Below are 25,834 nucleotides of genomic sequence, written 5' to 3' on the forward strand. Positions count from 1 at the left end.
GGGCAGAAACCTGGAGGCTTACGAAAAGGGTTCTACTTAAATTGAGGACGACGCAACGAGCTATGGAAAGAAGAATGATAGGTGTAACATTAAGGGATAAGAAAAGAGCAGATTGGGTGAGGGAACAAATGCGGGTTAATGACATCTTAGTTGAAATCAAGAAAAAGAAATGGGCATGGGCAGGACATGTAATGAGGAGGGAAGATAACCGATGGTCATTAAGGGTTACGGACTGGATTCCGAGGGAAGGGAAGCGTAGTAGGGGCGACAGAAAGTTAGGTGGGGAGATGAGATTAGGTAGTTTGGAGGGTCAACAAGGCCACAATTAGTACATGACCGGGGCAGTTGGAGAAGTATGGGAGAGGCCTTTGCCCTGCAGTGGGCGTAACCAGGCTGATGATGATGATGATAATGAAGATGACAGAAATTGCAGGCTTTCTATGAGCAGCAATGCATGGCAGCGTGGAAAGTACTTAAGTACTTTTTCGCAGCAAGGTACTTGTCGAAAGTCTTTAGTACCAATGGCGTCGTCAATAATTTCCTAACTCGAGGCCTTCAATCGATGTTGCCGTCGCTGCATATAGTATTACATCATCATCATCATCATCATCATCATCATCATCATCATCATCAGCCTGGTTACGCCCACTGCAGGGCAAAGTCCTCTCCCATACTTCTCGAACTACCCCGGTTATGTGCTATTTGTGCTCATGTTGTGTCTGCAAACGTCTTAATCTCATCCGGCCACCTAACCTTCTGCCGCCCCGCGCTACGCTTCCCTTCCCTTGGAATTCAGTCCGTAACCTTAATGACCATCAGTTATCTTCCCTCCTCATTACATGTCCGGCCCATGTCCCCATTTCTTTTTCTTGATTTCAACTAAGATGTCATTAGCTCGAGTTTGTTCCCCCGCCCAATCTGCTCTTTTCCTATCCTTTAACGTTACACACATCATTCTTCTTTCCATAGCTCGTTACGTCGTCCTCAATTTAAGTAGAACCCTTTTCGTAAGTCTGGAAGTTTCTGCTCCGTACGTGAGCATTGGTAAGACACAGCTGTTATACACTTTTCTCTTGACGGATAATGGTAACGTGCTGTTCATGATCTGAGAATGACTGCCAAACGCACCCCAGCCTATTCATATTCTTCTGATTATTTTGGTCTCATGATCCGGATCCGCTGTCACTACCTGTTCTAAGTAGATGTATTCCATTACTACTTCCAGTGCCTCTCTAACTATCGTAAACTACTGTTCTCTTCCCAGACTGTTAAGCATTACATTAGTTTTCTGCAGATAAATTTTTATACCCACCCTTCTGCTTTTCCTCTCCAGGTCAGTGAGCATGCATTGCAATTAGTCCCCGGAGTTAGTAAGCAAGACAATATCATCAGCAAATCGCAAGTTACTAAGGTATTCTCCATTAAGTCTCATTGCCAATTCTTCCCAATCCATGTCTCTGAATACCTCCTGTAAACACACTGTAAATAGCATTGGAGAGATCGTATCTTCCTGCCTGACGCCTTTTTTTATTGTGATTTTGTTGCTTTCTTTGTGGAGGGCTACGGTGGCTTTGGAGCCGCTATAGATATATTTCAGTATATTTACATACTGCTCGTCTACACCCTGATTCCGTAATGCCTCAATGACTGCTGAGGTTTCGACTAAATCGAACGCTTTCTCGTAATCGATGAAAGCTATATATAAGGCTGGGTTTATTCCGCACGTTTGTATATCACCTGATTTATAGTGTGAATATGGTCCATTGGTGAGTAGCCTTTACGGAATCCTGCCTGGTCCTTTGGTTGACATATGTCTAAGGTGTTCTTGATTGCATTTGCGATTACCTGGGTAAATACTTTGTAGACCATGGACAGTAAGCTGGTCGGTCTATAGTTTTGCAAGTCTTTGGCGTCCCCTTTCTCATAGATTAGGATTATGTTCGTGTTCTTCCAAGATTACGGTACGGTCGAAGCCATAAGGCATTGCGTATGCAAGGTGGCCAGATTTTCTAGAACAATCTGCCCCCCATCCTTCAACAAATCTGCTGTTACCTGATCCTCCCCAGCTGTCTTCCCGCTTTGCATAGCTCCCAAGGCTTTCTTTACTACTTCCGGCATTACTTGTGGGATTTCAAATTCCTCTAGACTATTCTGTTCCATTATCGTTGTGGGTGTCACTGATACTGTATAAATCTCTATAGAACTCCTCAGCCACTTGAACTATCTGATCCATATTAGTAATGATATTGCCGGTCTTTTAACGTATACAACTGATTCTTGCCTATTCTTACTATCATCTTCGCTGCTTTTAGGCTTCCTCCGTTCCTGAGAGCATGTTCAATTCTATCCCTACTATACTTGCTTATGTCGGCTGTCTGACACGTGTAGATTAATTTGGAAAGTCATGCCAGTTGTATTCTAGTTGTAAAGTTAGAGGCTTTCATACATTGGCGTTTCTTGATCAGATCTTTCGTCTCCTGCGATAGCTTGCTGGCATCGTGCGTAACGGAGTTACCACCGAATTCTATTGCATACTCTTTAATGATGCCCATAAGATTGTCGTTTATATCTTGGACACTAAGGTCCTCTCCCTGAGTTAAAGCTGAATACCTGTTCTGTAGCTTGATCCGAAATTCCTCTATTACATATTATAACATACAGTATTACATCCCATGGTAATCCAATCCTTCGACCTTTTCTCAAAACTGTATCGTGGATTGATGCCTTGAAGCGCTACTAGAATTGAGACCACTGACAAATTTTACCACTGAATTTTTTTTCTTTGTGTATATGAGACTCCTGGATCGCGCCCCGCATACACTTCATCTTGATATCACCTAGTTTTCCGTTAACTCCATCTCTTCACCGTCAGGATTCTAAATTCGATTTGTGCAAAAAATTTCACCTACTGATGCAATGAATGCCGAATAGTCGTAAATGTCTTCTCGTCGTACCAATGTCGAAGAAAGCCATGTTAGGATAAGCTTGCCGTGGTCACCTGCTATCACGGAAGGTTGGCTTTTTCTTTTGAGGGGCGGTTATAGGTAAGAAGACCAGCCCTGTCAGTGGCTTCACGAACGCGTAGCTCACAAAGAAGGAACTCAGTCTAGGTCTCTATGTAAGTTCTTGGCTTCAGCCTGTTCCCCTCTCCCCTCCCCGCCCAGCTTTATGTGAGCCTTGAACCTTTCCGTGAAGCATGTGGTTTCCCAAATGTTTACAGTTACCATGGCTTGTTCTTCATTATGAAGGAACTGTGCCATCGCTTTCCACCGCAACGTTTGCCTAATAGAAGGAGCAGCTTTGAATATAGTGGTGTAGGGGCTATGGCGGCACTTAATTTGTCAGGCAATTATAGCTTGCATATCGTTTTGGTATCCTGACAGGTAGTCTTTCCGGGTATTCGACGATGCCATCCGCTGATCTTTTGACGAGTGCGTTTGAAGGTTCCCGACGTATACTGATGGCAGGTTACGTTTCCGAAGATTATTGGACAAAACGCCCAGATAGTTACCTAGATATACGAGGTATATTCCCAATATTTACGTGTTGTGGATATAACATAAGAAAACTCTCGAAGAGGGACTCTGTCACTTTCATCTTATACTTCCTGGCTCTCTTCTGCAGGTCACAGTGACCTACATGTTTGAGTGCTACATTTCTTTCTTTACTGTTTCTCTTCACTCTAGCTCTTAAAGGAAGATTTATTAAACGCCTTTCTACTGTAGCGTAAGAGCACAGTGCAAGAGCAGTTGTGCTGACACTAGCGGCTAGCATAAAATATAAATCCATTATTCTAATGCGGAATAAAATAATACGGTGGCAAGTGGCTCGTCTTCCATATATGCAAATAGTGGCCCTAATGCCACAGCTTCTTCTTCATTATAATCACCACAACTTTTTATTCCTTTGATCAATTTCGATTTTTACACTCTCCACAGTATTCATTCAACAAAACCCAGCGACTATGGACTTGGTTTAAGGGAAAAAGTACTTTTCTTCAATTGATACCACATGCATGATAACAGATTCAATCCCATTCCATTCGACGTACTTAGCTTCGAAGGAGGCAGGCACTGCAAGAGTTTCTCCTGCATGTTTATTTCAGTGCGATAATTCCCACAAGATATCATTTGTGATAATAATGTATAAGACACGGTAACGAGCCATATAGCGCTCACGAAAAGTACCTAACGCGTGATAACTCTATTCAACTGAGCGCTTCCGTATTTGGCCTCTCTGCAGACAGTGCATGGATTCGGGCTCAATGGCCATGAATGGCGTTTGCAAAATAGAGATCTCGTGACTATTTCGTACGTGTAGCACTATAGGTTCATAACAGACTTTTGCACGTTTCACAAGAGTTTTGCACGCTCCCGGTTGGACCCGTGCAAAGCTTCAAAACAAAAAAAAAAACGCTCGCACGTGATTTCCTTTGTGTAATGTCCTTAGTGGCCTTAGCTACTGTACTACCTGTTGAATTTGCCAGCGTGCATCAGTTGCAGCAGTAACAAGTTGGGGAAACAAATACTCAGCCGCCGGATTTGCCTCTCTGCACGCGTGCATTGTCGAGGCTGCTACTTGGAAAAGTCTAGGGCGTTCTACTTTATTTTCCGCAAATTCGGAATGTCAAAGACACATTGTTTGTTGCAGCAGCTCTCGTCAATAAAGTAACACTTTACACGTATTTGCTTGCTGGAAAAGTAATCGAATTACACTGACTGTAGTCAAGGAAGATAAACGTTAATTATAAAATTTGCAGGAATGTTTGTGAATACAAGTAGTTGTACACATGTAGTTTGCTACTTACAAGTGTAGTTTATTATGAGGTTTTGAGGACTCCAGGAACGTCCTCAAGGAATAATGCATTGGATATAACTTTGATGAAATATTGCAACATTGCCTAAATACAGCATTCTCAGCAGTCCATATTCGATTGCTAACATTTCCTTCTGTAGGCACATTCGAGAATTCATGCAATGGGTATGTGATTACGATATGACGATATTTTGTTTTTTGCTCGTGATGGACTAGCGCAACATCATGCTTACTCCTGTTACGCGGAATAACAGTCTGAGAGTTTGGGGATTGTCTAGTTCCCACATCGTCAATAGCCGGATAAAGTATTAGGCATCTGAATATTGAATTTTTATGCGAAATATATTTTGAGAATAGTTGCAAGAGCTGCGCACAATGTGTCCCAGCTTTCATTCACCAGGATTTTAATATATTACAAATGCCACGTAGCTGGAAAAACCAAGGTAACTCTTGCCGTCGCTTAAAGACGGTCTAAATAATTTTTGCACTCTTCCCAATTACAAAATTAGTCTTAGTTATTGAATAAACTTCTCAAATATTATAATTTCATAGTAAGTGTCAATGAGGAATCTGTAAAGCAACAGGAAAAAGTCCCGACAAGGCTTCCGGCGGATCAGTGCGGGCCACATAGGTGTCTTTCAGGGCGCCAAACAAGCCCGCAAATACACGCAAAACTGGAGCGTGATAGGCCACTCGAGGCACTTTGCGTGCATTCACGGGCTTATTTCAAGTTTGGGAAAACTCTTTCATGTAGCAGGTATTCACCAACTAAAAAATGAATTGGAAGTTTTTTCATGTAGCGCTACAGTTTTCTCATTGACATTTTCATATACCTATAATATTTGACAAGGTGAATATTTAGTGAAGAATAATTATATAATTAGGCGGATTACAAAAATTAACTGAGCATCACCAAACAATGGCAAACGACATTACTTTGGTTCTGTCCAGCTACGTGGCATTTGTATCCATTGACATCTTATTGCGAGAGTTAGAACGCCCTGCATATATATATATATATATATATATATATATATATATACGAGAAGAAAGGGGGTTAACCGAGGGGCCCGCTTTTTATTAATCATATCAAAAGAAGTCAACAAACACTGACACCAAGGACAACATAGCGGAAATAACTTGCGCTTAATAAATGAAATAAAGAAACGATAAATTAATGGAAATTGAAGTCGATGAAAAACTTATGATATGATATGACTAATAAAAATCGGGCCCCTCGGTTAACCCCCTTTCTTCTCGTTTATTACATAACGAGGGTCTCGAATCCGGCAACATTGATGCCTTCAGGTAGCATGTGTGGGTTTATTGAGCAGTTGCCTTCACCCAAAAATATCACGTTCTCGTTACGCCTGCGGCAAGAAGGACAGTCCACGTCCGCCGCCAAGGTTTGTGAGTGGTGGCGCTGGCTAACACTCCCAGGGTTCTGCTAGGGCACATAAATACCAAAGAAATTGGATGGGGAAACGGCACCGCTGTAGCTCAATTGGTAGAGTGCAGCACGCGAAATGAGAAAGTTGTGGGTTCTGTTCCCACCTGCGGCAAGTTGTTTTTTCATCCACTTTAATTTCCAATAATTTATCGCTTCTTTAGTTCATTTATTAAGCGCAAGTAATTTCCCGTATGTTGTCCTTGGTGTGAGTGTTTGTTTTCTTCTTATGATATGACTATATATATATATATATATAATGTCCGTAAGAACATGAAGCTGATTATTTTGCTTTTGGAGATTGTTCTACTGTCTTATTTTTCATTTTATCTAGCCCTACTGTAATCGACACCCAGATGGCATTCCAACATTTGAAGAACCTCGAAGACAAAGAAAAGGTATATATTTTAATTGCTACGTGTTCATACGTATGTATTTATCAGACAACCATCAAATAGTTGGCTGCGCTCGTTTTCTTTTTTCACTGTCTTTACTAATACATTTTTTGTATCACCGAACTTGTACATGCATTTTTAGATTTTTTTTCTGTCTCGGATGGTGTAAATGACCAATTTGGCCTCCACATAAGACCTCTGCGACTGTAGCTGATTCTTGCAAACGTGATGGCACGTTGTAAGAAATTAGCTAAAACATTTGCAGGGTATCCGAGCTAATCGTAGGAGACATGTTTAAGAGGATCACTGCAGTCTACACGCGAAAAACTTATATAGTAATGTTCGCAATCAAATTGTACATCTCACTATTGCTTTTTCTTTTGGGGGGGCGTTATTTCAGAACTCTTTTCAATTCCATACCTCTTATATTTTATTTCAAAGTGAAATTGTTTCACTTATATTAGAAATTGAACTGCTTGATCAAAAAATCTTCAAATAAGTACTTCTGCGATACTGCTACTAATTCGATACTAAATACTACGATACTAATTCCTTCAATTGATTGTTTAACGTATGAAGAGGATCACGTGTTTTTTCGGTTCAGGCACCTATACCTCGGTGCACCTCACCACGTGTAGCGTCTGTCTAGCAAAATTGTTTAGCAAAATAACAGCGTTTAATGTTTGGCGGATAAGCCATAATATGAATGGATAGTCGCGGACAAAACGGTTAGAAGTTTTTAGATCATAAAGGTTGAGTAATTTGCAACTGTACGCACGGTAGTAACACTTGTTTCTGACAGCCATTGTGAAAGCACACCAAATAGTGATCTCGAAACAAACATGGCTCATTCAAAAATTGTACATAATGGCAATGTGCTCTTTCATACTTTTGTCGCAAATCGAAAATCCCTTTGGGATACCTGTGCGAAGTTAGAAATGGTGGTCGCTGGTCAATTTAGTGCCGATGCAGGCGTTCCCAGGGAGCCATATAACCGGATGTTCGATGGGATACAGGAGACTTTTACAAGAAATTTAAGAGGGCATGTTTAGGAAAATGATGAACCTCGCAGGGTACTGGTAAAATTATTTGGACTCAACAGACTGATTTAAAAAAAGCGTGTGCAAATACATGTAGGAACTTGCGTACATAAAGGAATAGTGTTGGCATCAACACGCATGCTCTGTTATTTACTGGGTTTCTGTGGCTTAGATACGCTTTGGTAACATACGTTACTTGCCGCGCTGAACGTACACAGCGCTTATGTAGGCGGGTAATTAAACTTGCAAATTATGTAGGCACCTTGGTCCTAACTGCGTATCAAATTGTTGTCATGACTAAATTGTTGTAGGCGAAAGAATGTTGAAATAAGATTTTACGTCTTCTAAAATAAGAATTGGACGTTAGTGTATAGCGCCCCCCATTTCTAAGGTCGTTCGGCAATTCTAGCATCCGTAGGTCTGAAGAGATGCGCTGGCGTGAAAACGGTAAATGGTATGCGAACGGATTGCCTTGGCCGAAGAAGTTTGAGACGAAGCTCCGTCAGGTTGTGCCCTGTCCTCTTAAATTTCCGTTAGATTCTTGTTCTCTTCCGTTTAACTAATACTATTCGGTTGACATACACAGTAACTTCCCGTAACATGCATATGCTTAGCCTGCGTAGGTTCTGCTGCACTGTATTCAGAACCTCTCTACGAACGGATACATGGCTATGTGAAGTAGGCAGCGTGAAAAGCCAATTATACAAAAAGAGTGGTGTTTTGGAGAGAAAGCGGTCTTAGTAGGAAGGAAGTGATATCTTTGGGAGAAAACGGTCGTAGTACCTCTTACAAAGACCACAAAATAAAGGGTGTGAAAGCCAAAACTGTATTTAAAGGTAACTCTGAAGTAAAAATAAAAGAGTACGCTTGCCGGCCCCTAAGGCTTACTTGATAGAAATCTATAATTATTATTGCGATCATCAATCTAAGCTTACCTCACCCACTTCGAAGTTTGCATCCTGCTTCTAGTCTCTTTAGGCCAGTGGTCGTTCTAACAATAAGGAAGTCGTCAATAACATTGGAAACGGTCATTGATCAATTCAGCTTTCCAAAAACAACACCCATTGCCGTATTCACTTTGCCATGGCCATTGGCTGAGCACCGAAGGAAATATCCTTATCCTTAGGACGCACCGGGGCGCCAGCGGTACAAGCTAGGAGGCCACAAAACACGAGGCGCACGTGCACGCCTCTAGATGGCGGAGCGTGTGCAGACAAGAGTGCCAGTGAGGAGCACAGATGCAATACACGGTTCATTTATTACGCGTTTCGGCTGAGGCACTTTCAGTTGTCTCGGTTGACCTGTAAACTGGATCAGGCGATAAAAAACATTTATTTCGCTGCAAAATACCTGTGCCCTCATCACATGTAGGCATGCATTACATGAACCTTCAATATCTCACCACTCCTCTGTGCATCAGCGTCATCGTTACATAAAAACCAAATGAGTTTTCACCACTTCTCCATATTATTAATGCCCCTCCACCGAAATATATGCGCACCACCGCTTCAGTGCAGGTTTATTTACCGGCATCAAAATCTACCATTTTTATACCGCCACAATGTCCTACCCTATTAAGCGTGAAGTTGTTTCTACCATTTTGAGCCCTACACCAACCATTTCTAGGTCCGGTAAGCTCAGGACATTTTCCTGACATTCCACGATTGCTTTAGACCCTAATAGACAACACTTTCGATGCAAGGACCTTCACAGCAGCACTACATTAGTCCGGTAACAGCGACCAACGCAATTCTTACAAAAGCTTTTTCCTGAGAGACATTGGAATCATCTCTGCTTTAGTGTTATTCCGAAAGGCACAAGAGACGGATTTTCCTCATCGGCCTTGATATTCGGTTTCATTGAAATTTCGAAGGTGATGATACCTTATTGCATCGCGCTAGCTGCATGCTTTAGGTGTGAGGAGAAGCTTGTGAGGGTGAGCGGAGAAAAAAGTGGATTGATGTTTGCCTGCTGATTGATATCACACGATAAAACGAGCGCAAAGGGAGGCTCGATACTAGAACTGGCGACGGAATGGGGTTAGGACCCTATGCACCTATTTCTAGCGAAATATACTTGAGCCAGTTTGAGAGGGAAGTTGAACGCTCACTTTTCGGCATTGCTAATCGCATCTTCAGGTACGCTGGTGATTTCTTGATTTTCACACAGAACAATGATCCTTCTCGGGCAGTAGTGAACGTTTGAAAGGCTACAAAAGAATATAGCTAGGACCATACTTTTACCAGCAAATACCAATGAATTTTAAGTTCTTGATTTACAACTCGTCCTCATTAAAGAACACATATGATAGTGCTACCGACCATGTACTGTGAAACCTGTTCTGAGTTTCACAACTAGGAGCTCCAACAGAGGCAAGACGGGCTTAGCCAAATCCAGTATTACGTACGCTTTACAGAAATTATGTGTGCAGTCCATGAGCGAGAGTTTCAAACTACCGTTAGAAATATTGATTATTTCCGGTTGCCCCACGCAGGTAATCCCACCTGTACACAATAACATCCATGGAAATAAAGGGCACAAAGCAGCAAAAGCAAAAAGACAGGGTGAAGGAAGAAATAGAATTCATTCCTGATGTTCCCAAGTTGGCACATAATTTGAAAAATATTGGAGGTAGGTACAGCGTTTACGTGCAACGCACAGCAAGAAATAATCTGGCGCTTATGTGCCCGCGCTTTAACAAGGTAACAACGTGCTTTAACAAACACGTCACACATGTTCCCCTTCACCGCAACCACGTCGCCTTTCGTCCCCTGTGTATTTTGGCCGCACCATTCCGGAAAACTAAGAAATGCAGCCCTCGGAGATGGTGCTGCATTGCCTACTACTGCAGCCAATACTCTGTCTGTGCCCACAAGGAGAAGTGTAATTGAGGGTAAAATAGATGGCGTACCTGTCCAAGCACGCGTCGACACTGAAGCCCACGTATCTGTGATGCATGCTTGCTTACGTAGACGTTTAAAGAAGGTCCTCAACCCAGCAGCTGCCCCAGTGGTTCCTGTGGCCGAGGACGGCCTGCTGGTTGTTCTTGGAATCTGTACTGCCCACGTAAATCTAGCCGGCCGTCCTACTTCTGTTCTCTTTGAAGGCGTCGGCAACTGCAGTTACGACGTTATTCTTAGATTCGACTTTTTTATCCGCTCATTCTGCTCAGGTTCCTAACGGTAAATATGTGCTTCGCCCCATCATCGACGTGCTTTTGAAACCCGAACGTTGCTGTTCCGCATACGGTGGTTACGTTTGCTAATAACCACGTCCTTCTACCACTACGGAATTTCAGCCTGTGACGTTAAGTTAGTCTGGCCGGCGTGTTTTGGGCCAGCGTTCCTAGTAGTTGCGAATTTTACATTGTGAGTCTGAATGTCGGGAGTGGTCTATTAGCACCAATTCCAGCTCGTCAACTCTGGTTCCTTGGCGGATGATTTTAAGAAAATGATTGCACCTGTCCTCAACTCTGCACGTGCCTTGGACATACGCCTCCTGCTCGAATCTTATGGCGAGATCTTTCATTTCGGCGACAGGCCTTTAGGCTCACACATCTGTTGTTCACCACCTTATAAACATTGGAAAAACAAATCATGTACGTAATAATAATATTTGGGGTTTTACGTGCCAAAACCACTTTCTGATTATGAGGCACGCCGTAGTGGAGGACTCCGGAAATTTTGACCACCTGGGGTTCTTTAACGTGCACCTAAATCTAAGCACACAGGTGTTTTCGCATTTCGCCCCCATCGAAATGCGGCCGCCGTGGCCGGGATTCGATCCCGCGACCTCGTGCTCAGCAGCCCAACACCATAGCCACTGAGCAACCACGGCGGGTGAATCATGTACGTCAGCGGCCCAATCGTGTATCCCCTGCTGAACGTCAAATCATCCAATCAGAAGTGGACTAAATGATCCGCAAAAGAGTCATCCAACCATCCGCGAGGCATTGGGCTTCGCCTGTCGTCTTTGCGACAGGCGAAGCCCAATTTAAGCCCAATTTAAGCGTCGAGAATCGCCACTGAAACAACACCCCGCGAAAACAAGTCTACCCGCGGCCGCGCATCCGTGACGCCTTGGACTGCTCGCACGGAGCTACATACTTCACGTCCATCTATTTTCGAACCGGTTACTGGCAGGTTTCAGTTGACGAAATGGACCGCGTGAAGACGGCCTTCATCATGCCGGATGGTTTATATCAGTTCAAAATCATGCCCTTTGGCCTATGCAATGCTCCTGCAACATTTGAACGTATGATGGAATCGCTTCCGCGAGGCTATAAATAGACCACCATTCTTTTGTACCTTGACGACGTTAGTGTTTTTTTCGCCCACGTTCGGCATCTACGTTATCGCTGCCATTCTTGCGGTCTTCCAAAAAAAGCCGGCCTTCAACTGAACTCCTGGAAATGTCAATTCGGGCGCCACCATGTTACCCTGTTGGGACACCGCGTTGACGCATCTGGTGTTCAACCAGATCGGGAAAAAGTTCGCTCCGTATACAGTTTCCCTGTGGCGCGTTCTGCTTCTGGCGAGCGCTGCTTTGTCTCCCTGTGTTCTTACTTTCGCTGTTTCGTCAAAACCTTCGACGACGTTGCTCTGCCTTTGACAGCTCTTCTAGAGAAGCACATGCCATTCTCATGGGGCCCGGAGTAGGCTCACGAATTTGCTGCTCTCACAGGGTTTCTTACACCCCCTGCCATGCTTCCCCACTTTGATCCATCTGCACCGACCAAAGTCCACACTGACGCAAGAGGTCATGGCAATGGCGGTGTTCTCGCCCAACAACAGAATGGTACAGAGTGCGTGATATCTTACGCCAGCCGCCGGCTGTCACCTGCCGAGAGAAATTCTTCCATCACCGAGCGGGAGTGCTTGACTTTAGTTTGGGCGGTCACCAAGCTTCGGAGATATATGTACGGCTGCACGTTTTCTGTCGTTACAGACCACCACGCGCACTGCTTGGTGTCTTCCCCCCGGGCCCGGCAGGACGGCTTGGTCGCTGGGCTTTGCAGCTCCTGGAATTTTCATTTATGGTCAATAACAAGGCTGGATGCCTCCACAAGGATGCTAACCGCATCGCTCGTCACCCTGTGGATCCTCCTGATCCTATTGCACGTGATCCGGTGACCTGCGTGATTGCTTTTACTGACATGACCAACATGTGTGCTTAACAACAACGGGACGAACCCTTACAGTCCGTCATCCCCGGAGTGCAATCTGGCAGCGCCGACGGCACGTGCCCTATGTTAGTGCTGCATCACGGCATCCTCTACCACCGCAATATCAACCCTGCCTTCTCTGAGTGTCTCCTATGTTCTTCCTCGTCATCTGCGGTCCGTCGCTCTCGTCAACTTCACGATGCACCGAAGACGGGATACCTTGCAGTTTGGCGTACATACGACCGTGTACGACGCCGGTTCTTCTGGGCGGGTCTCTACCGCTCTGTGCGCCCTTATGTCCCAATTTGCGAATTGTGTCAGTGCCGGAAGAAACCTCCCCTGCCACCTGTCGGCCGACTCCATACAATTGAAGGTCCCTTTGAACCATTCCTTCGCGTAGGCCTTGGCCTGCTTGGCCCTTTTCCGACGAAGGCTAGAGGGAATAAGCGGATCGCCGTCGCTACTGATTACGCAACGCGCTACGCGATAGGAAAGGCGTTGCCGACTAGTTGCGCAAATGACGTCGCCGATTTTCTCCTTCAGGACGTCATACCTCTACACCTCTGCATCTCTACAGTTGTTTAGAGACCGCGGCCGCTCGTTCTTTTCTCGAGTTGTCGACGGCCTCCTCCGCTCTTACGCCACTGATCACAAGCTGTCCACCGCCTATCACCCACAAACGAACGGTCTTACGGAACATCTCAACCGAAAGATCACAGAGATGCTGTCGATGTACACCTCCAACGACCACGCTGGCTTACGTGACGTTCGCGTATAACTCGTCCCGACGTGACAACGCATAATATTCGGCCTCTTATCTGTTGTATGGTCGCGAACCCACAGTGCTGTTTGACACCATCCTCCCTTCTGTGCCACGTGTTGCAACTGAGTACACTCCTGAAGTCATAGATCGCGCTCACATGGCACGTTATGTCACCCGATCTCGCTTATTAGCCTTGCAGCATATCGCGATGTTACGTTCTCGCCAAATGGTAGGGTGTTTCTTTGGTCACCATGTCGTCGGCTTGGCGTCTCCTAGAAGCTTCTCTCTCTCTATACAGGGTCTTATAAAGTGCTACCACTCGGTGTCCTGTTACGGAAGGATGAAAGAAGAGAGAGAAAGAAGAATAACGCGAGACTGGATGCTGCCTGTTGTTAGCGGTCCGCTATCTTAATTACTCTCACTAATCTTGTACATATATTGTGTATACAGTCTTTCTGTACTCCCAACATCCCCGTTACAATATTATACTTCTGTGACTCATTATTTATCCGTCATTCAGTAGTGACAACTATGAGCAGACATTTTATACACTATTACCAGGGCACTATACTCGCATCGGTTATTTAGCATAAGATCCCTCGATATCGTTCTCACCGAGGCTGCAGCTGCTTACATTTCAATGCGTAAAACCAAACACCCATCTCCGGTGTTGTAGCAATGCTCCTGGGAACTATAGGGTGGTTATGCGGCTAACTGTCCACCCTTCGGTGATACCACGTTACTTTATGTTCACACTGCAATATGTATTTCCTGAGGTCCAACATGTTTGTCAAACATTATTTAAAACAGCATTCTTTGAGCAACCATCACCTTACAAAAACTGTCTTTCATTCCAGAAAATTCGCATAAGCAATCAAATATATTTATGAAGAGCAACAAACAACAATAAAAAACGTTCCCTTAGGCGTATTATAGATGTAGCTTGCATTGAAGGTGTGTTGTGTTAGCAACATGCCAATAGGAAGAGCAAGTACTGGTCAACCCAGAAGAAAGGGCGTCACATTTTTGTTTACTTCAAATAAATATTGCTTTTGTGCAAGCACTTGTTACAGCGCAATTCCCAGAGCTATGGAAGCACCAAGGATAAGCCCGTCTCCAGATAAAAGGTTGTGTGCTAATTCCGAGTGACGTATTGCTCGAAGTCATATTGTGTGAAATAGTCTTCCTCCATGTGCTGTACTTAAGAAATTACCAGCTCTATGAAGGTGATGTCATTATTGCTACATAGTTATTCGTCTCTATTGCTCCCCTATTGCAACGCCTAGTAAGAGGCAATTCAATAGAAGTAAACCTAACATGACCGATCCTCCGGTTGCCAACCATGCAGGCACTATCGATGATGGGTACTTGGCAGGCTCTCGGACGCGTAGGCACCGTAGAGGAAGTGGCCAACGCCATCGTCTTCCTGGCTTCGGACGACGCATCTTTCATCACTGGCCACTTGCTGCCGGTCGATGGCGGTTCTCTCCTCCTTGGAAGCGTGAAACCGCCGTGTTTCCAGGAGGCAAAGGCTGTGTCCATGCTTCCTGCAGACAGTGTTGAAACACCAGGGGAAGACAGCGATACGAGTAGGCATCAGTGATATGAGATGGCCAGAAAATTATGATGACAAAATATTCTTTCTCTATATATGCCAAATATTAAAAAAGAGTGTAAGAGTATATGTGACGAACCTAGCTTCGTAGATTTCCTTTTAGCGCATGAATTGAACAACAACAATATGCACAACATTACAGATCCACATATTTCTTGCACACACGCTCAACTAACATGACTGCGATGCAGACACTGAAGGCGTCAGTACAGAACAGGCGGCATTTATATTTCGGCATTTAGATCTTTTAAGGACGAAAGCGAACACAGGGTGCGGTGGTCTGTTAGAATATGGCGGAAGTGGAAAACCATGTGTCAGAGATATGGACAACACCCGGTGCTCATCTGGACACTGCGATTGTCCGCGCAGCATAAAGGGAACATTTAGGCTTGAAATAGAAGGGCAAAATTAAAGAAATATGCGTGGCTCTGCTATCGCAAACACCAGAGACTAGTGGAGCTGCGGAGAAGCCAGTAATGTAGTGCCAAGCCGCACACTTAGTCATGCCTGGCTCTGCTATCGCAAGCAGCAGAGATCAGTAAAGCTCGGTGCTTTAAAAATGCATGCTGTTTTCCTCTGTAAGGGTTTCGGTATGGACAGCGCCATATTTGAGGCGCCCGCTACATAAGAAGCAATTTGTTCAGACGCCATATGCGTCGGTGTTGTGTGCCAGAAGCTGCACCGACGCGACGCGGTGACAACCGCCCTGTAAGCCACAACATGCGACTTCGACACACTGGCTCGTGGAGGAAGCGTTAAACTGTCTCAAGAAACGTCAAGTACGTCGTCACGCCGTTGATCGTCCTGCACGTCGATGCAATGTCCCAGTCAAAAAATCCGGCAGAGCGATCTTGTTGGACCCACAGAGTTCTTGACGGTCCTTCAGGATTTCTTGTTGGCACCCTTGTAACACCTATAAGATTCGTGAATATCCCTCAGGGCAGCCTGTGGGCACGCTTCCCACACCTGTAAGATTCTTGAAGGTCCCTGAAGAGGCTCTGTCGGCACGCTTCCCCTACGAATAAGATTATTGAAGGTCCCTCAAACCGGCTGTAGGCGAGCCTCCGACAGCAATATGCTTGTTGGATTTCCCTCAAGGCTTTCAGTGGGCGCACTTCCCATACCAATAAGATACTTGAACCTCCCTCAAGTTTATAGGTGGCACTCCAACAGAAATACAATTTTTGAACCTGTCGCTTCAGGACCCCTTCCAACCGCAATACGATTGCGGAATCATATATGTGCCTTGGATGTGCTGAGAACTTTGGGGCTTCTTAACTACGTTTCGCGAACAAACTACTAGGCAGACCACTTAATGTTGCAATAATAGGCCGACAACGACGCGGCTGACGAACACGAGTCCTCGCAGTCTGCGGGCTTTAGCGAACTTCCATGTAATGCTGACGAAACTATCGATCGACTGCGGTATCAGATAGCAACCGTTTATAGACAGTGCAATTTCCACAACAACTCCGCGTATATCTATACTATCTCTTGTTCCGAAAGAATGTGACCATTCCTAGAGAGTTGGAATGGAGAAACTTCGATGAGGCTTTTTACGTTCAACGAAGGATAAATGTGTAGCGCAGTCAACGAATTCGTACGCGCACGACACCGGCGGATTTCAACTGACAACTTATTTTATAATTGAGTTTGTATTGGTAGTGATTCGAAATAGACCGCATTTTTCTTCACGCATTGCAAGCGGGAAGCGGCGACACGGCGCGGTGCGCATGCCGCTACTTCAGCGAGAGATTCCGGTACGTCGCACTCGATCGCCGTGCCGATTTGCTGAATGAAGTGTGGCTGTATAGACGGCTGCATTTGTGCGCAATGTTATGCTGACACACCTAGCTTTTCAGATACAGGGGTTGCTTTTTATTATACGCCACAAACAGTCAGCAAGCCACGGCCATTTGACAGAGCAGCCTCGCTCGGACAAACTGAGTGCGCTCGTGAAAACCACTTCGATCTGAATGCTAAATTTTGACTCGATAGAGCACGTACTTCTACGACGCTGAGCTACTAGACATGACATTGTTTTGACGTCTGTCTCACGTTATCGCGCAAGAAACTGAAGTGAAGAAGCTTGTTTTATTCGCGCATTTGCCTGCACTTTCCGACTGCGTAACCCTGCTGATGTGCAGTTTCGTGGAGGATCTCAGCGGGCGCCAAATGCGCGAGGTAGGTGTGCCGTTCCCTGGGCGCACTGCTCGAAAGACTACCGCGATAATCGTACCATTGCGGTATTGATTTTTCAGATAAATGGTTATCAAAATTTACGTTGTTAACGTATATTTTGCGGTACCTATACGTCGGCACTGCAGCCAGCGGAGCATGAAGACACTTAAGTACGCCTAACAACTTGACAGTGGCGTAGCCAGGGTTTCTGCCCCCCGGGGCCCGTTGGTCCTCTGTCAGTGCCACGGCGGAAGAAGTTCGATCGAATCTGCAGCCTCAATGTAGGATCCAGCCAGTGGAGACGGCAGTTGGAGATAATCGGGGTGTTCCACAAAGTTTCAGTCTTGGTTTGTGCAAGTAAATGATTCCTCGCAGTGTCTGTCCATGATAAATTAATAGGAAGTGTCATGGTTTCGTTATGAACTGACCGGATGGCATCATCAGTAAGGTGATTTCCGGCGATGCACATTGCCCCGGAAGCCATTGGAAGACGATGTCATGTCCGTTTATGATGGCTTGATAGAGAACCTCTCTGGTCTAAAACACCAGTTTTCATGAGTCTTGCTTCGTAAGGCTGACTGCAGGATGTGACCCACTTCCAAAGTGTCACTTGTGCGGTGTAATTAACAGCGGCATCTTCCAAAGTGTCACTTGTGCGGTGTAATTAACAGCGGCATGTAGAGCGGCAATTTCTGTTGCCGTGAAGGGCTTATGTGGGACACTTTCAACGTATTTGTCACTTGTAAGGCCGGAATAATAGCAGCGCCTGTGGAGCTGGTAGATGATACAGATCAGTCGGTGCAACTCTGCATTCTTTGTTTATATGCCTGATTCAGTAACGAAGCTGTAAACTGACGTAGAGCCACTGTTGATTGACGGGTCTTCTTCGTAATTCCCGGAATCGTGAGGCGTACTTGTGGCTGTCGTAAGCACCAGAGGGGTAACAGTGGTCTTGCTGCTGAGTAAAGCCCGATGGAAGGCAGCCTTGATGCGGTCCAACTAGTTTGGAAAATGTGGCTTGAAGTCTTTGTACTGGCAAAGCAGCAATACAGTGACGTGTAATGTGTCCTTTAAGGTTGTCAGTCATTGTATATGTTGGAACCAAGTAGTCTCTAGTGAGCATGAGTCTTGCACGAGGCGTGGCACATTGTGGTAGTCGAAGACATGTCCGTAGAGCCTAGCATTGGAAACTTTTGAGGGTACGAACGTTTGTTTTACATGTGTTCGCCAAAACCAAGCAGTCTGTACAGTAAATAGCCCAGAAACAGTGCTCTGTAAAGCGTCAGTATGGAGCATGCTGACGTGCCCCATGTTTTCCGCATAGGAACCTCATTATATACACAATCAAAATTAGTCTCACCTTCAGTAGATGCAATGGGGGCTCCATGAAAGATCCCGGTCAAGAATCCCACCTAAGAAGCGGTGATACTTGCGGTATTTGATGCCCTCGCATTGAGAGAAACAGGGTACGGCGCCATGGAATTGGGCGTAAAGGCGATTAACGCCCATTTTTCGAGGGACGCACTAAGGCCTTGCTTGCGGAGACACGAACAAGTTCGGGTGTCTTCCCGCTGAATTCTTGTGCGCACTTGAAGACGAGTAACCGCAGAAGGCCAAAGACAAATATCATCAGCGTATGTTGGTGAATTGTCATGGGTAATATTTCAGGAGAGCCAGCCATAGTTAAATTAAAGAGAATAGGGCTCAATACCCCGCCCTGTGGGACGACATCGTGACACAATCAAAATGACAGAGATGGGTAGTTAGAACTAGGAGATAGTGTTCTTATTCACTACCGCGAAACTGATACAAAGCTAACACAAACGATACAAAATTGATAAATGCGACACTGTAAACATATTGACGATACACAAACCATGGTGGGACATGAGCGCATTGCACAAGCGCCCCGCACATGAACCATTCCACCACCATTTACGCCAAGTCAAGCCGGCATATATGACAGACATATGTGACGCCCCACCCCCCCCTCCACCTGGCACCTGGCACCGAAGGCCCACGGCCCCCCGCCACTGCTGTTACTGCACCATTGAAACTTGTTATTTTATTCAATGCACGCGCTTTGTCAGTGCACTTAGTCATTATATATTGCCTAGTATGTTGAAACAAAGGTGATGTTTTACGAACAGCATACTCTTTGCATGGCACCAACACAGTTGAGCCATATAGTATGCAGTTTAAAACCAAAAAAGTAATGTTAAATATATGTCGACACATACTATCAGGTTGTGTACACATAATTGATATGCATCTATTATACAATGAACATATACATATACAACCCACTGTTCCTTCAGCCTAAGTATTACATGCTTGTTTTCTTTACACATTGTTGAAATGCGTGTCAAAAGAACCATATACTTTCTGTGGAACAGCAGATTTGGCTTAGATAGGTTCAGTAATGAATGCTGCAAAGTCTTCATATATCAAACTCCCACACAATCTCGAGATAGCCAATTCAGCATTTCCAAGAGGCTGCACTAACCCTGTCCGAAATAACAATTGTCAAGCACCATTTCTATAAATCCATGAAGCAAGTAAATACTCTAAATCCATGCCAAAGTACACAGATAAATGAGTTTTACGATTTTGAGATTTTAAATCGCTACTCATATATGTGTCATCAACTCCAATTTCACATGGTCACACAGCAGCCACCTATTGTATGAGAAGGTGTACACCATTTAGCCTCATAATCGGCCTTTACTTACTAAACCGTTATATTGATGTTATTGAGTGTTCATACAATCTTTTTCTTGCCTCATGTCTTCGTGCTATTTTTATTGTGATGAGTAGCTACCATGCAAGCCATTCGTCTACTGCAGCAACAAGGCTTTTTCAGACCGTCTCCATAACACCCATCTTGAACCCGCATACTCAAAAAATATTTTTTTTTAGTTTACAGATATTCATATCTCATGCACCTTGAGTAAATGAACTGCGCAATCAAATGTGTGCATGGAGGCAGATTGTCAGCACATTGGCGCACGTGTGGGCCTCTATTTGGGATAGGAATGCACTATTCAGAGCAAACAGGGGGATCTCCTAATTCGAGGATTCAAAATATCAAAACTGAAATCACGTTCCCGAGATATCCCTGTCAGCACAGTGTCAAATGCTTTATTAGAAGAATTATCATTTCTTAGGTCAGCGTGATAGTTTGCTTAGGGGACCTCTATAGTATATTTGACCAAATAAATTTATACCAGTGTTGCGTCTCATCACTTCTGCCTGTTCACCTCAGTGTTTCTCTTGCTGTACAGTGACTTAAGCCTTATCACTAGGCATGCCAATACATACCCCGTGGTAGAAACACTACCCAGCAGTGTTACTAACAAGTTAAGGTCTTTGTAGTATACAGCTGCTTTGAATTATGCACTACCAAAAAATGCAACATTAAAGCAGAACATTCTTTTCAGCTTTGTTTTCCTAGGAGCTAGTAACGAACATCCTAGCAACATGCCATGGAACCATGGACCATGCCTAAACTTTCACAACTGTCTATATAGAGTCTTAGAGGTCTTACTGAGAAATATAGAAAATCAAAAATATAATAATTTATACCTTAGTGCTGAAATTGTTTACGTTGCTCTATAGAGTGCTGCTCTACTAGCTAGGTCAGCAAACTCTTCAGGCTGCTCAGTGATTTCAATCGCTATACAATGCCTGTAAACCGAACCAAATGTTAAAAACTATGCCAGCAGTCTTCTACAGTTCTTTATGGAAAATCAGTTTTACTTAAGTTTTCAGCTTTATCCACCCAGCACGAGACATAATGCAGATACCATGCAATGTGGGGAATCGACGTAAGTGAAGCTTTCTGTGCAGTTTGCTTTGATCGACGATAATTAGCAGTGATATTGAAGGCTAGTTGATGTTAAACATTACCTTGCGTGCATCACTGCTGTTTGTCTGCATAGTACACAAAACACACTAGGAGGAGTCGTTTGCTTGAGATGGTGTTTTACGCTGTACTTCATGACATCTGATAGAGAGAGTTGAACACATTTATTGCCTCTCATGGCACATCGCATCGTGGCACAACAATAACATTTTAATGAGCAAATAGGGCTGTGCATGTCAAAATTGTAATCGGAATAGGAGGCATGCCGTAGTGTCGCACTCCGGATTGATTTTACACTGGTTTTCTTTAACGTGCCCCTAAATCTCAGTGCATGAGCATATTTTATTCCACCCCCGTCGAAATGTAGCTACCGCGATCAGGATCAAACTCGTTACCTCAAGCACATCCACAGCAGCAAAACTACTGCAGAGGGCACTGGAGTGTTGATTTGACGCGTGACCACTTCCGTAGTGTCGCTTTGACCCTAAATGTGTGCTTTAATGTGGCCGTGCATTAGCACTCCCCGAGTAAGTTGTCCGCTTGAGAAATTTGCATGGTGTTTATTTTTCAGAAATAGTATGAAACGTACCGTAGCGTACCTTGAACTTCAATTTATTCTATTAGCCTGCAACCACTGTCATGTCAACAGCAGCGTTTCCTAGCGTTCTCACGTCACCTTTTCCCTAAGCCCCATTCCCTTGTAGGAGAACCACGTGTGAAGAGTGGCAAGGCTCATTTCGTCACTGCGTTGGTTGTTTCTTCTCTGCCATGCTTCTTCCATGTATATATACGCTCGGAACCCTGTCCCCCAAGAGGTGTGCCAGACAACAGCAGCTACAGAACCAGCAGCAGTGGGAAAGTCAAAGCAGGAGGCAAAAAAAGCTTCGCTTTAAAAAGATAAAAAGCCGAAGCAACTTTCAGCTAATTCTCGGACCGACACCTTCATTTTTGACAGCAGGTTTTCCTTTCTGACCATCTTTTCTAATCTCGGAGCTAACCGCTGCAGCATCACACATCGCACTGCTACAAGGAAATGTCAGAGAGTATGGCTAGCTCCCTTAGCTACTGCTGCTATTTGCTTCATAAACAAATACAGGGAGCCCTAAAATACCACTTGACATCCACCACACACTTTCTTAAGCATACAGAAAATTTGAAGCCTCTCCTGTTCTTCCCTTCTTCCATTATCCCAACACAGTACATATATATGCATTTGTTTAGGAAACATCGCATTTAACAAGCTTTTTCGTCATAATGCCGCTGCCAAGCTGTAGCCAGCAGAAGTGTCTATAAGAGCAAGTCAGTCGAAACTGCTGAAAAACCAAGCATTTCACATTTCCCATTGTAATCGTTTATTCTCACACGAAGGTATCTCTTTCAATATGCACCAGAGCTTATGCAAAAAAAGAACAATGATGGAGGCATTCTTACAATCAGCGGCAACTAAACATGATATATATATATATATATATATATATATATATATATATATATATATATATATATATATATATATATATATATATATTTATATACGTACATACAACTCAGGCATCGAAAACTGCCAGCATGACCCAGCGTGTAGAAATCATACAGGTATACACTAAGCACAATTACAGTGACGTCTATTGCAGAGCATCTTCATTCGAGACTAATCCTGAGCATGACAAGTGAAAGCCAAAGTTACACATCGACAACCTCCACAGCTCACTTATTACCGCAGCAATGCTGAGGAACATAATTATGCACTAATTTATTAGAATATATATTAAACAATAACTGCAACATCACAATTTCCAAGACTATTGTTTTCAAGTGCTTGAGTAAAAAGTGGCAAATCAGTTCAGCAGAAATGCAAGAGGGGGAGAACATTCAATAAAATCAAGAAGTCATGCAACCAAGAGTAGCACAAAGCTTCATGCTACTGTCAGGTGGGTGACTTACCTCTGATTATCCAAAAGGCATGAAGTCCCACTAGGTCATGTTATAGTATGGCGACTGATTTGTTTGGTAATCTATGCTTGCAGAAAAAATTATAGCCCTTGTATGTAGAGTAGAGAACTATACTAGACACTGATTTGAGAACAGGAAATTTTCTTCTACATCAATCCTTGCACTTCGTGCCAAGGTTTAACTAACAATATCAGGACTCAAGTGGATAATTCACTCTCAAAACTAGGAATTCTGAAATTCTGTGCTTTTGCGTGCCAGAACCATGATTCGATTATGAGGCACACCATAGCGGGGGACTCCGCATTAATTTTGACCAGCAGGACACCTTTAAAGTGCCCCCAATGCCAGGGCACAGGCTCTTTTACATTTCGCCCCCATCGAAATGCATCTGCCGTGGCCGGGATACAAAACATTGTTCTCATCTTTGATCCACATTTAATATACATGGTCCTCCTATACAATCTTTCTATAAATGTCGCTGAAAAGACTTCCTAAGTAGCACTTTCTTTACTGCTTCTGGCACACTGCACACATCACACAGCCAAGTGGTAGGCCCGGTTCGGTTTCTATTGAAGCCATAGATCCGCTACCCTGCAAAGCAACACTGGTTTTTGGTAGTCGTTGCGAGAGAGACACGGGCAGGTCCTAGTCACAAGGTCGCCTGCACTGCCATGTGTTTTTATGTTTTGCTCTGTGTTTCTACTAGTCCTCCAATAAAATTTTACATGCCCACCTACTGCGCCAAGCAACAATGCAAGCAGTGCAATGCCGTCATCACACAACACAAAAACGGAGGCAAGCGGCCTGTGTGACCGTCAGGTCAGCGTGATGAAAGAGAACCAGCTGGGATCGAGATAAAACTACAGCCGGGCATACGACCTCTGTTGGTAGTACAGCAAATTCATAATTCGAAGTGATATCTCGTACTCTCAGTTCATTCAAGCAAATCTATAATTTTTGGTTGAGCCACTATGTTGTCAATGTATTTAAAAGCCAATAAATTCAAAGAACACCATTCCGTTAAATCTCTACATTCACACTTCTTGTTTGTCCATACCAGAAGTATCAGCTGCTTTAGTCCCTTCTAGCTGCATATTTGCGTTCATATGACAATGAAGCCAACTACCTGTCTCCGCTACTCAAAGCGGTAAGAACCACAAGCAGAAAAGCTATCCTTGTTGGAATAGAACAATTTTGCTTGTTGCAAGAAAGTATTCATGAATTTGCAATTCAGTTTTGATATATGGTTAAATGTATATTTTATTACAGTATAAGCTGATGTGTTTCCCCAAGACATATTCATACCTACACCTGACAGTTCAAACAAAATTCTTGGGCCCAGTCGAGTTTAAATTATCGGAAGTATACTTTATATGTAATCAGTTGTAATCAACAAAGACAGCGCCATCACTACCAGGCCCTGTTTTTCTCAGAAACTGAGGTGCCTCGAAGACATTGAGGAGACAGACCTGCAAGCGGCGGGCTGCATGCCTGCACCCTCGCCGCCACCTCCGCTTTGACCCCCTTCGTTGACCGCAGGCACCTCCCCTCTGCCTCGAGCCCCGAAGCTTACGACCCCTGCAGTGTAGTATAGCCTGTATCGTACAGATAGTAAAATTGCGTTTAAAAGAGAACTGATTGTGCGTCTGTTTGCTCTCCCAAGTTGGTTAGGAGCCCTTTTTGCATGAGAGCCGTTTTGGGTGAGTGTACGCCTGTTCCTCACTTTGCATCGCGTGTTTCTAGTGCACAGTGGCACATTGGAGGGCCGCTGTCGACGAAAGCTACTTTTTTAACCAAGTGCGTCGTTAGCTAGCGGAGTGCGTGGTCGAGAACTTTTTTACACTCAGAAGTGGGATAATCCCAACAATCCCGTCACGACGAGCCAGGAGTGAGTGAGTGAGTGAAGTAACATTATTTCGGTCCAGAGAAGACGCAGGGAAGACCCCGCGCCACCCGGCTAGTCCCACGTAGGGACCGCCAAGCCGAGCTTGACGGCCCGATCGCGGGCACTCTGGACGGCCAGGGTTTGGTCGTTGAGTTCGGGGCTGCCCAAGAGCGCAGCCCACCTATCCTCGCTGAAGGAGCAGCCGATGGCTTCATACTCACACAACACATAGTCCAATGTTGCCCTAGGATGGCGAACATCTGTACAACACACGTCTTGCTGCACAATCACGCGCTTCTGAACAGGGGACGAGTGCCACCGAGCTCCAACAGGATAGCAAGCAAATAAATGATAATGGCACGCCAGACCAGCTCCAAGAAAAAGTCGCCCAGCTTTCACGACTGCAGGAGGAGATTCGGGAGCTCGACGGCTCTACTCCTGCTCCCTTAACACTGTCATTCCAGCCGGATCCAGGCCCGAGCAACGCCATCTTGGGGCAGCTCATCGATGCTTTCTCTTCAATGGCCCGCATGATGGAGAGGATGAATGCACAATCGACTGTGACAACTGTTCATACGAGTCCGGAGCTCTCTACCACAACCCCAATCTTCACTGGAGACAGTGTCCAAATCAGTACCGAACATTGACTGCAAACCTCATCGCGCGTTGCCGACGTAGCCTAATGGTCTGAACATCAACGACTAACTGCTG

This window comes from Dermacentor variabilis, chromosome 7 (genome assembly GCF_050947875.1).
Source record: "Dermacentor variabilis isolate Ectoservices chromosome 7, ASM5094787v1, whole genome shotgun sequence".
Lineage (NCBI taxonomy): Eukaryota > Metazoa > Arthropoda > Arachnida > Ixodida > Ixodidae > Dermacentor > Dermacentor variabilis.